The 12,949-nt window shown below is 35.9% G+C and overlaps 2 pseudogenes; one reads left to right on the top strand and one right to left on the bottom strand.

Moving 5' to 3' along the window:
* Positions 1-1,403: 1,403 nt before the first annotated feature.
* Positions 1,404-4,368, top strand: LOC141660609 (histone acetyltransferase HAC12-like; annotated as a pseudogene).
* A 1,007-nt stretch (positions 4,369-5,375) lies between these two features.
* LOC141661565 (DNA-directed RNA polymerases IV and V subunit 2-like) lies at positions 5,376-11,558 on the bottom strand (annotated as a pseudogene).
* Between the last annotated feature and the right edge of the window lie 1,391 nt (positions 11,559-12,949).

Raw genomic sequence — 12,949 nt, 5'->3', positions numbered from 1 at the left:
ATATTAAGGCAGGCATAATTTCAAGATTCAGGATTCATCTTCTCAACTGTTACTCATTAGATGAATGGCTCAAACTAGTGGAAGCTCTAAGATGGACTGAAATTATTAAACAACTTGAAGTACTAGTCAAAATCAAGGACCCTATTAGAAAAGAACCTGTTTATGAGAAATTTACCTAATTTTTGTAACTATGAGCTGATGTAACTGATAATTTTTGTAACTATGAACTGATAACTGATAAATTTCAAAAGATGGACATTTTCTAAACATTGCAGTTGGTAGATGTTCAAGATTCAGGGTTAATTATCTCAACAATTACTCACTGGAAGAATGGCTCAAACTGGTGGAAGCCTTAAGAGTGATAAATATTATTGAAGAACTTCAAGTGCTAGTAAATCATAAGGACCTCATTTGGAAAGAACCTGGTATAATTGTTGTATGTAATTTTGAACTGATATAATTGATCAATGTATAAACAACGTATTTCTTATTTAAATCTGTCAATTTATTGTATTTGATTATAAAGATTGTTGTGTAAAACATGCATGTATATAACAAGAATAAGTCATATTGATAGCCCTATGATTACTTTGTATGGTAATCTATATTTGTATTCTATAATTGTATTCCTTGAGTCTGTAAAATTGTCAAGTAGATTAGACAAGGTTATTTTTTTGTGAACAGCTTTCAAGCTAAGGAATAAACTTTTGAAGAAGATCAAATCCTGATCATGCCTCAGAGAAAAGTGTAGAAGCTTGGATTTGAATAAACATTGTTGTATGAAAACTGTTCTAAGTCAGATATCGACAAGTCACAGATCAAGGGATATCGAGAAGTATGTCGAGAAGTCCAAAATGACTTGTAGAGAAGTCCCAAGAGATATCGAGAAGTCATTTCTTCATGTTGAGATCTCAGAGATATCGACAAGTCATTTATTCATATAGAGATCTCAGAGGTATTGATAAGTCAAATTCTTCATGTAGAGATCTCAGAGATACCGACAAGTCATTTATTCATAAAGAGATCTCAAAGATATCGACAAGTCAAATTCTTCATGTAGAGATAACAGAGATATTGACAAGTCAAAAATCTTCATATAGAGGACTCAAGATGTCGACAAGTCAAATGTCCATGTAGAGAACTGAAGATATCGAGGAGTCAATCTACACGTAGAGAACTAGAGACCTCGAAAAGTCAAATACACATGTAGAGAACTCAAGATATCGATAAGTCATTTTACTTATCGATATGTCACTTCTCTATAGAACAAAGAGAGATCTTGATAAACTTTCTCTAATTTAGAATACAAACAAGTTCAAGATTCAAGATTATCGGTGAACAAAAAATTTATTCACAGAATTGAAAAGACTAAAAAAACGCGGACTAAAAAATTCAAGATTGTCATGGACCATGACCCATCTAGAATAGATTTTAATCCGGTTCAAAAGCGCTTAAAGATTGATTATGTTTTGTAGTTTGTACCTCCTAGTAATGAAAGTTCTTCAAAATCATATGCTGATGTGATCCTCATGCTCTCAGGAAAGGATTTGTCAAAATATTTGGTGTCACGTCTGTGGAGATGGACAATCCTGCTAGTCTTACAAACGGATCGGTCTCTGCTGATAATAATTTAATTGGAACGTTGAATGATGGTTCTTCTATGTTAATAACTACTAATACAGGATGACAATGCTAGATATGTTAGTGTCACGGTGTGTGCTGAGTCCATGGGTGCAGAGAAGAATAAGAAGCCAAAAGAAGATGGAGTATCGTTGATTGAACTATTTACGCCATACCAAGTTCGAAAGCATATTTCAAGTCTCAAGCAGGCGGTGCAGAGTAAACCAGGGCAGAGTAAACCAAAGACAGGAAAACCTCAATCCATGGAGAAATCAATGTCTGAGTCTTCTTGCCAGTTATGTGAAATGGGGAAGACTAATTTTGAGCCCATACCTACTTATTGCATGCCTTGTGGTGCTCGTATCAAACAAAATGCAAAGTACTACACTGCAGAAGCTGCTAATTCAAAATAACATATTTGTAATTCGTGCTATAATTAAACTCTTGGGGACAATATGGTTGTTGATGGTACTTCTTGTCCCAACGCAAGATTTGAGAAACAAAAGAATGATGAATTTATAGAGGAATGATGGGTTACGTGTGATAGTTGTCATGTTTGGCAACATCAAATATGTGCATTGTTTAATAGTCGAAGGAATAAAGGCGGTCAAACTTATTTTACCTGTCCAAATTGCTATATTGCTCAAGTTGAAAGAGGAGAGTTTACGCCTTTGGAAAAAATTGCAGTACTTGGAGCAAAAGATCTGCCAAGAACAAGTCTCAACGATCACTTAGAGGAACGATTGTTTAAAAAATTAAAGTATGAGAGGGTAAATAGAGCTAGGGTTATGGGGAAAACCTATGATGAGGTTCTTGGAGCAGAATGTCTTGTTGTTAGAGTTGTGTCATCAAGAACAAAAAGCTAGAAGTGAAGAAATGTTTTTTTGAGACTTTTAAGGAAGTCAATTATCCGAATGAGTTTGTGTACAAGTCAAAGGTCGTGTTATTATTTTAGAAGATTGAAGGAGTGGAGGTGTGCCTATTTGTCATGATGGTTCAGGAATTTGGAGCAAATTGTCAACAACCAAATTATCGATGTGTATATTTGTCCTATATGGATTTTGTTAAGTACTTTCGACTAGAAATCAAAGCAGTTACTAAGGAGGATCTTCTCACATTTGTTTACCATGAGAAACTGATCAGATACCTTGAACATTGCAAAACACGTGGTTTCACGAGTTGTTACATATGGGCTTGTCCTTCAATCATGGGTGATGATTATATATTCCACTATCATCCAGAAACGCAAAAGTCTCCAAAATCTGATAAGCTTCGTTAGTGGTATCTAACAATGTTGGGGAAAGCTGGAAAGAAAAATATTGTGGTTGAGGTAACTAATCTATATGATCATTTCTTTATTTTCGGTGGCAGCTCTGGTGTATGCAAAGTGAACGCGACTGCTGTTGGACTTCCATATTTTGATGGAGACTATTTTTCTAGTGCTGTTGAAGATTTTAATATATGAGCTACAACAAGAGGAGGAGGGTGGGATGGTCCTTAATGAAAATACAACAAATAAATTAATTGTAAAGAATGCTATAAAAGAATATGGCCAGGCTGATCTTTCTAGAAATGCATCTAAGGATGTTTTGCTTATAAATAAACTTCACGAAGCTATCAGCCCAAAGAAGGAAGATTTCATCATGGTCCATTTGGAACACTCATGCGGTCATTGTTGTACCCTGATGACTTCCGGAAACGTTTGGAGTTGCTGCAAGTGCAAAAATTTCAGCATATGTGACAAGTCTTACCAGGAATAACATAAACTCGAGAAGAAAGATAGACATCCAGTTAATAACCAAAGGGAGGTACATATATTATATCCTGTTGAAGTTAGTGGTGTCCCTGAAGATACACAAGATAATGATGAGATTCTTGAAAGTAAGTTTTTTGACACTCGTCTGACCTTTTTGGGACTTTGTGAAAGCAACCACTATCAATTTGATACCTTACACGGTGCTAAATATTATTCAATGATGCTCATCTACCATCTTCACAATCCGAATGTTCCAGTTTTATGCCTGTCTGCCGTGTATGTCATCTTAATATGGAAATGGTCAAGGTTGGCATTGCGAAACCTGTCTTGATTTTAATTCGTGCGCTGCTTGTTATCAAAAGGATGGAAAAAATAATCATATTCATACATTGACTCAAGATCCATCGATGGTGGATGTGGATGCTCAGCACGAAGAAGCTACACAACAAAAAGTTGCTCGTCTGAGGAAGCTGCTTGATCTGCTAGCGCATGCTTTTCAGTGTCAAAATTGTCCGGACCCCAATTGTTGTAAGATTAAGACCCTTATCCAGTATGGTGCACAATGCAAAATACGTGAGACTGGTTGTTGTGATCAGTGTAAAAGGATATGGTATCTATTTAAACATCATGGTGAATCTTACAAATTTTCTCAATGTCATATACCTCACTGCAGAATTTTCAAGGAGTAGATTAGGAGGAATAGAGAGCAGGCTGCTGAGGTTTCTGACTAATGTTGATAGGAAGTGTGGGAGATTATTTAGCGACATAATATTTTTAGTAGAAGTTAATTAATTGAGTTGACAAATTGTAGTTTTGTTGTTACTAGTCTTATTTTGACAAAGATTATGTTTAGATTTATAAAAGGGAAAAGCAGTTAGTCTTGTTCCAACTGATTTCAAGTCTAGGGAAATGCAAGAACCATGAAGGCAACAAGAATTTTGAAGGGGCTCTCTATGATCCTTTTAGATGCTAGAAAGCTCTATGTTTTTCTCGGAGACCATTTGTTCCTCCTTTGTATCTTCTGTACTTTGATAAATTAATACAACTTCCTATTATTTGCTTTGATCTGCATTAGTTTCTGTGTTTATTCATCTTCAAAAAATAATAAACAGGTTATCTGCATTAGTAAATTTATATCTTTATCAGGAAAGACTGATCCGTATGTTACTGTAACAGAGATCAAGCAATCCATTACAAAAAGAACAGTCAAACAACTATTACTGGTCCTCCTGGTGAGCAAATCTGGAATCAGGTGAAATATCTCTTCATGTAGTCATAAGCATTTTTAAGTACCAGGACTCAGTTCATCTTGCATTTAAGAACCCCGTACGTTTTGGCACGACTTCTCAATGCTGGTTACAAAACCTAGAAAACAATAATTGTATATGCAAGTGATAGACTCCCTTCGTTTTACAGATTTGATCATCGGTACATGAGAGGTAAGTTTCAGCGCTCCAAAATATAAAGCAAATGGCACTCTAAAGCAACTGATTTATGATTTAATAGCTTGCTTGAAAGATAAATTTTGACCCCAGAAATTTGTTTGAACTGCCTGTCAGTTGTAATCATTAAAAGTTTAAAACCAATAAGGTGAGAATTTAGGTAGCTAAAATAAATAAAAAGTTCTGTATGTCACTCATGGACTAGGCATGGAGTTGTTACAGTCAAATCTTGAACTGGTTTAGTGTGGAGTTTTTCTTTCTGAAGGATGATTTTAATTGCCACCAGACCTAACAGTGATAGAATTCTTGACCATAGCTGCTTGGAGATTTAACTAATAAATGAGACTGATGTGTTTTTAACTTCCATCCCATGCATATCAGCATAAACATTACTTTAAAGTTTGAGCTATAACTAAAAAGAAAACAGAATTCAAACCAAAATTCAGCATTAATCTTACATCAATTCAGTCATTATTGAACCAACTCAAATCTATCTTAATATCATTCTTAAACAAACCATATCGATCACTAAACTGTTCTATAAAGAGCTATGCCAAGAATCAGATGGAACATAGTGCATTTATCAAAATTGGGTTTCAAATTTCATAGATATGTCCATGCTGAAAAGCTCTTGCGACAACAGCTTTGATCCATAAGACACATCAACCTTAACAATGTCGTCAGAAGACTCACAATAAAGGCAATATGGTCCCCTGATGTTCTTACCACTCATCGTTGTGCGCTGTACTACATTTGATGTGTGCTTGCATTTTTGACATATATATATCTGCGAAGGGTCACTACATAAAAAGACTCGCTCCTGTAGATTGGTTGATGCTCCATGGGGAATAAGACAATCGTGCTCCATCTCACCAAATTTGAATCCACCAAACCGTTTACGATCAGCAACTGGCTGCCTGGTGAGAGAGTGAACTGGCCCAGTGTTCCGAAATTTAACTTTGTCTTTGGCCATATGAGTTAATCTCTGGTAGCATGTTGGACCCATGAACACGAGGGACTGTATCATTTCACCAGTACGGCCATCATAAACTCTCTCGCTTCCTGACCCCGGAAATCCAGCCCTGCCAGACATGTACAGGAGTGATCATACTCGAGGTTATTAAAGCAAACGTATATATATAGAAAGCACAATCTAACTCCTGCTATCAAGTGAAATCGAGTAATAACAATATTTCACAATCCAGTGACAAGGAAACACGCAAGACCAGAACATATATCTGTGACAGTTTGCTTCTGACTTTATTGTATCAACATATATATCCAAAATAAGGACGATCATAAAAATAAATGAAGCAACCAGGCAATCATGTAATAGTATATGCATTACTCAGTTCTAGTAAAAATAGAAAGAGTATAAATATTTTACCTGTGGAGTTGGTCTGCTATGACCTCCATGGAGGGAGTCGAAAACGGGGTGGCATATCTTTCTATCCCCTTAAGGGCAATTCCTTTACCCAGAGCAGCCTCTAAAATTTGAGCTGGAGTCTGAGGTGAAGGAAATGCATGTGGGTTGATCACAATATCTGGAACTATCCCTTGTGCTGTGAAAGGGAAATTCTCCTGACACTCTAAAAGACCGATGACGCCCTTTTGCCCATGCATGCTGGAAAATTTGTCCCCCAAACATGGTGATCGAACCTACACAGTTCAATTAAAAATGTAATCACCATTACAATAGCCAATTTAAGGTCCACATATAAAAGTTACGGCTGTATGATAAAACTGATTATTAAGCTTGGATATAGCGTATACACGAGCCCATGTAATATGCATCCAACTCTTTCTTTGTTTCATTTTACATGTGCGTCTTTCTTTGTTTCATTTTACATGTGCGCGTTAGGAAGCTTTACCAAACGCGCGTATACCAACCTATGGTGAATCTACAAATGTAAATAAGCCTTAATGCTCTATTACTGAAGAATGCCTCGGCCCTTCGTGAACTTAAGCATGTACAACAGCCTTACAGTTGAATTTAAGTGAAGAAATGGGCTAGCTATGTGTCAATCAAATTTGCTAGAAATAGCATGCAAGTTTAGCACATAAAGATCTACATATCACTTTCTTTATACCAAAACATCCTTGAACAAGCAGGGAATCTGTTCAGTGTTCTGCTCAAAATCGTAGTTGTAAAACTCCAGGGTCCAATGTGCACATATAGAAAACTAATGATCACCGTATATTTGAATTTGTTAAGGTTTAAACTGTCATTTAGTCGATACAAAAGAGAGGCCGACTCCACTTATATCCCTTGAGCTATACTCTATAAACTACCATAAACAAAGATCTAGTTAGAAATTTGCCATTTCTCACCCTTTCATCAGCTACTAACTGATCATTTTATATTTAGGAACATGATCATACAATCTAAAAGATTTATCACTCGTAAAAGGTAGTATGTGTTTAAAGTTCCTATATGTATTAATTATGACTTCTACACACAAAAGAAAGTAGAAACAAGGAAGTAATTAACAAACTTTACAGTGAAATGTTATGTCAAGATAGCTTCAGCTCTAGAAGGTATCAAGTACTGCATGAAGTGCATTAAATTATGCAAAAGTTACCTGTCTCAAAGATACTACACCGAAGTTTTTTCCTTCATCATTAGCAGAAAGTACTACTCTGTGAACCTTGCCCTTTTCAGTGTGCTTCAGTTTTAGACTCCGGTCAGCCCCTGATATTGCTTTCTTTCCAATAATAATATCATCAACCCGCAAACTTGCACCAATATGTGGGAAACCCTCTTCTTCCAGGCTGTCAGCACATCCAGTTATGCTTTGGATCTTTCCAAATTTATTTGTATTCTCTACTTCTTGTGGCTTGTAGAATACTTCCCCGCGGTAGGTATCACCTTTGTAACTTCTAATGTGCTCTGATCGAAACATACCACGTTCTGCTGAAGCACGATTCATTACTAAAGAATCTTCCTGGTTATAACCAAAGTGAACATTAACTGCCACTATAGCACATTGCCCATTATAAAACTCTGGCCTTGACGGATTTATATTGCAATCAGGGCCTCCTGGAAAACCATCAGGGCCTACTAGACAATCAGAAAGCATTGTTCGGAAAAGAGGTTTTTGGGGATAATATAACTGATGTGTATTAGTATCAACTCTGATGCACGGATTTGTAGTAGAATAACCTATCGCCTGATGGGAGTGTTTCTGAGACTGGTAGAGAACCCTTTTTGCATGATTATGATTCGCAAAGGGGATAAGCCCACAGCTTAAGCCTAAATAAAATGACATGTCAAGTTCGCAGTGTGTATAATTCATGGGAAGATCTCCTCCATTTTCCGTCCTCAGATACTCAATACGCCATGCAGTTCGACAGTCTTCCTCTTCCTCAGCTCCGATAAGCTCAATAATGCCATTGTCCAAAAGGGATTGAAAACCACAGTCTCCCTTTCTGATTGATAGAATTCTCATTATATTTCTGACAACCAACAGAGGCCGTAGAACCCTTCCAGCATCACAAAATATGCGTACTTCTCCCTGCTTCTCATCTCTTTTGATTTCCACCTGAAACAGAATCGCACTTTAACTTTAGTTCACATACTACGTACAACAGTCTTGATGCACATTAATGATTTCAAGACATATAGAGAAAAACTTTATTTCTGCATGATACTACTAGTTCGAGCAAATCTCAGTAGAGAAAGGTAACTTAATCAAGTATATTAGCAGGTGCCGCCTAGCAATGAACCAGTATGACAGCAAATATCTGTTATAAAACTTATAATGGTAACCAGAATAACCTACCAAAATAAAAATGGCCTAGTAAAAAAGGTTTAGGGTACCTGGCTTGGTACTTCTTTTCTGCGTCTCATACTTGTCAATTCTGCAACAATTGAGGCTGAATCTTTACAAACTCCAACTAGTTCTCCATCAAGAAGAATCAAACTCTTCCCATGAAGTGAAGTCGAAGTATCATTGACCAACTCCTCCATCCCACATTCTACCAATTTGTCCATAAATGGTTCCAAAACCTCAGTACTGACAAGTCCAATGCTGGCGTAGTTTTTTATCAAGCCACAATTTTCTCCATCAGGAGTAGTGAAAAAACATATATTTCCCAAATGGGAAGGGTGGCTGCATCCAAATATTATGCACAGAATTATTACAAGAACATGCAGGAATGGAAATGAAAATGATGTTCCCATCACTATGTTTGGTTCAAATAATAATTGAAAAGAATTGTGCAACTGTATAGAGATGCAAGTTCATATTTCTAATTCTTCAGCACATTAAAAAATGTTGACCCTTTTTCTCACCAGTTAACGCATTTCAAAAGTGTGCAACGAAAAAGTGTTTAAACTAATTAAGCATGTACATGTAAGAGACTAGCAATGGTATGTTACTTACGGATATCTAGCACCATCGATTTTCCCTGTGTACTCAACATGCTGACGGGTTCTTCTCATCTCAGAGACTGATTGGAGTGGATTAGTTCGGTTCAAATTAGCCACTACACCAGACCTCTTTTGTGCTCTCTTGTATGGATGGGACCATGCCCCAGTGGAGAATGCTCTAGAAAGCCCATTTGTAATAATTGAGCAGTCCAGGTAGTGTTCAATTCGAGTCATAGGATGACCTCCATCAAGATCTCTTTGCATAACCTTCACCATTCTCCTCTTAACATGATCAACATGAACTCTCAGCTCACAATCTAGGAGCTCACTTGCCAGCTCTAACCTTTTGTTTCTAAAATCATCTCTGCAATCAGATTTTCTGCGGCCAGTACAAGCCTTCAAGAGACACTTCACCATATAGGCTAGAAAACGGGCCTTTCGCTTGATACCAATAAGCTTGGGGAACAGAAGCTTGTCAATACACTCTTGAACAGACTCTTCAGGTGGAAATTTGCAAGTTATATATTGTTGATCTACATAACTGAGAGCCATTCCTTTTCTACGAAATTTTTGACATTGCGTGTCTGCTTCACGGATTGAATTCCTTAGTATGTCGATCGACTATGGTACTATCCTCCGCATCAGCATCAATAAGGCTCACAACCTCTTTATCAGAGGAAACACCAAGAGCAAAAAACAGGATCCAAAATGGCATCTCGGTCAGAAAATGTACTCGAAGAACTTTTCGTCCCCCAATCTGTGCAATGGTAGAAGTGTCCACCAGGTTCACGTGCACCCTTTTCCTTCTGAATGCATGACGGTAGGAAACAATCCAACAGGGATCACTTGACAAGCACAGTCTTTTTAAGCAGCTTTGTTCCTGAGCAACAAAGATCTGGAGCAACATTGAGGATTAGTTACCATTATGCACACAACACGAAAGAAATACACAATTACTACCACATCCTTTATGAGACAGGAATCGTAAGGGTAATACATGTGAAAAGTCATTGGCAACTAACCAGTACACAATGCCTGTTTGGAAACTTGTGGCCTTGCTCATTTGAGCACCTTGAACTAGTTTAATCAACACACTACCATAATTTAATTTCTATTATTAAGAAATCCACACGTGTGTATACATAAAAATGATACGACTGTCCATACTCGCAGATTTTGTATGTAGAACAACGTATTGGGGTCCGTAAAAACAATGTTAACTCTAATTTATGCATGTACAATTGCTTGTTCAAAACTCATGTATTACAATAAATGTTTAAATTAATGTCTTTTAAAAATAAAACATAAATAAATAAATATCTATAAAATATACTACTATTTTGTTTATAATTCTTATTAATATAAACCTCTCTTAAAGAATAATTTTCATGTAACAGAATTTTTGTGGAGTCCTCACAATACCTGTCAGAGAGACTATAACATTCTAGTCCATGCACATCAATTAAAAATTAACCGCAAATTATAAATGGAAATCATGAGAGATCTAAACAACTTCAAAAGCTATAAGTAGAATCAATTAGAGACCTTGCATGCATGAGTAGGTAAAAATAAAAAGATTCATATTAATTTGTTCGTTCCGAAATCATTGACTGGGTTTAACAGTGTACAGAATGGTGTGTGCTGATAAATTATTAATAGAGAGAAACACATCACCTTCTCAGTTCCTTTGATTATGAAATAACCTCCATGGTCGAAATCACAGTCACCTCTTGTAACTCCTTTCATATAGCACAAATCAGATTTCACCATAACCGGAAGCATTCCCACAATCATTTCCCTGCTACTTTCGCTGGTAACAACCTGCTCTATATATTCCTTTTCCAGATAATTTACAAAGACTCTCTTCTCCCTGTATACCTAATATTGTTTACAGCACATCAGTAACAACGAAATGCATCTAAAACTATGTCATTATAAATTTGTGACAGTCAGTAGTACCTTAAAGTTGATCCAAACTCGTATCCTGGCTGCATATGTCATATTCTGAAGCCGAGCATGTTTAGGCAACATATCCACAAAACGAACACCACCACCAAAGAATTTTGGTTGTCCCAGGGTAACCTTTCCAAATTTTACTGATGCAGATCTCCATTCACCGTTATCATATTAAGCTGAATCAGACGAAGGCTTTACTACAATCCCGCCAACTGAATTAAAAACTTCTTGTATCCCATGTCTTATGAACTCGTTGTACGAGTTCAGTTGATGACTTATCAAGCCATAGTGTTAGAAGAAGGATTGAGATGCTGTTTTCAAAAACCTCTTCAGCTCAGCTTCTTCTAGACCTCTTACAAGATAGTCATTAATACTACTCTCGTCGGACGAAATATAATTCTGGTCCATACCTTCTATATCCATTAGCTGCAAAATAACTAAATAATAGCCATTAAAGACATAATTAACTCACAAGGCCAACAAATCAAACCATCCTAAAAATTATAACAGACCTCATCGAAACATAAAAGCACAAAAGCTATACTATAGTACCTCGTCGAAAATAAACGAATGTAGGTAACTAAAGATCGATACACGAAAACACAGAGCAATTAAGTAAGAACAAACTCATTCTTTAGCAGTAACATTGCCCTAGTGTTTAATTAGACAAGCCTCATCCCAAAGACAATTTGAATTTGAAGCTTACACCACAGACGTATAGTTTCAAATACCCACAACCACAGGCAGAAGACGAGGAATATTATTAAATTATGATCCGTGTGTTTATATATTTAGACTATTAGGAAGTGTCTAATGAGCATTTCATGGTTCAATTTCTTTTTAATTTATGTTCTTGATTTAGTTCAGGTTAATCTTAACACGTGAAAGAATCTTAAACTGAATACAAGTATAATATATATTACAATATTTTCACATAAATCATATCTCATGGTTGAAAACTTCGATAATTGGACTTATGAGTTGAGTTACTCTGATTAATCAGTTAATCAAAAATTAATCGAATTCATTAATCGGATGTTTTTTGTTATTATATATATATATATAGGAGCCTGATCAAATAGAATTTAACTTATAATAAATTTAAAACTAGCCTAATCAATTAAAACCCAACCCAACTTAATGTCAAACCCACCTGCACGTGAAATCATCAACATCGCCTTCTCAATCTTCCATTACAATCAACCAATCATCCTCCACCATCTCTAATTAACCTAACATCTCTTATCTACCTACTCCATCTTCGATTCTCTTCACACCGTCAATATGATTATATTAAAAAAATATCAAATTTAACGTTTGATCACTGTTTATATTACATAAATCACTAACTTGTATAACATGAAATGATGAAGATGATCGGAGTTAAATAAGCAGAGCAAGAGTGTAGGTGGAAGGAGTTTTAAACCATATATTATAATGATATAGGGGGAGTTATATGTGAAAGAAATATGAAATCATTAACAATTACCGGTAATCACCAATAAAAATCGCCAAATCTGGAATTTAAACATGAGATATGAATACAAATGCCAATTGATATGAAAAAAATCATGGTTCTACACTTCAATAACTAAATTGTATGACGACAATCACTGATTTATTTCGCACAAATCACCAAATTGTATTACAAAAATTACTAAGTAGTGTATACGAGACATATACATACAAACATATATTTTCTACGAAGATTAATAAAAATTCTTAAACTTATTGGTCGGAGAAGCTACTCAAGATTTACTGCAACTAGGGGTATAATTAATTTATTAAGAAGGAGAAGTGATG

Source organism: Apium graveolens, chromosome 5 (genome assembly GCF_009905375.1).
Source record: "Apium graveolens cultivar Ventura chromosome 5, ASM990537v1, whole genome shotgun sequence".
NCBI lineage: Eukaryota > Viridiplantae > Streptophyta > Magnoliopsida > Apiales > Apiaceae > Apium > Apium graveolens.
Note: the sequence above shows the minus strand (reverse complement) of the source record. Positions and strands in the feature narration are given on the sequence as shown.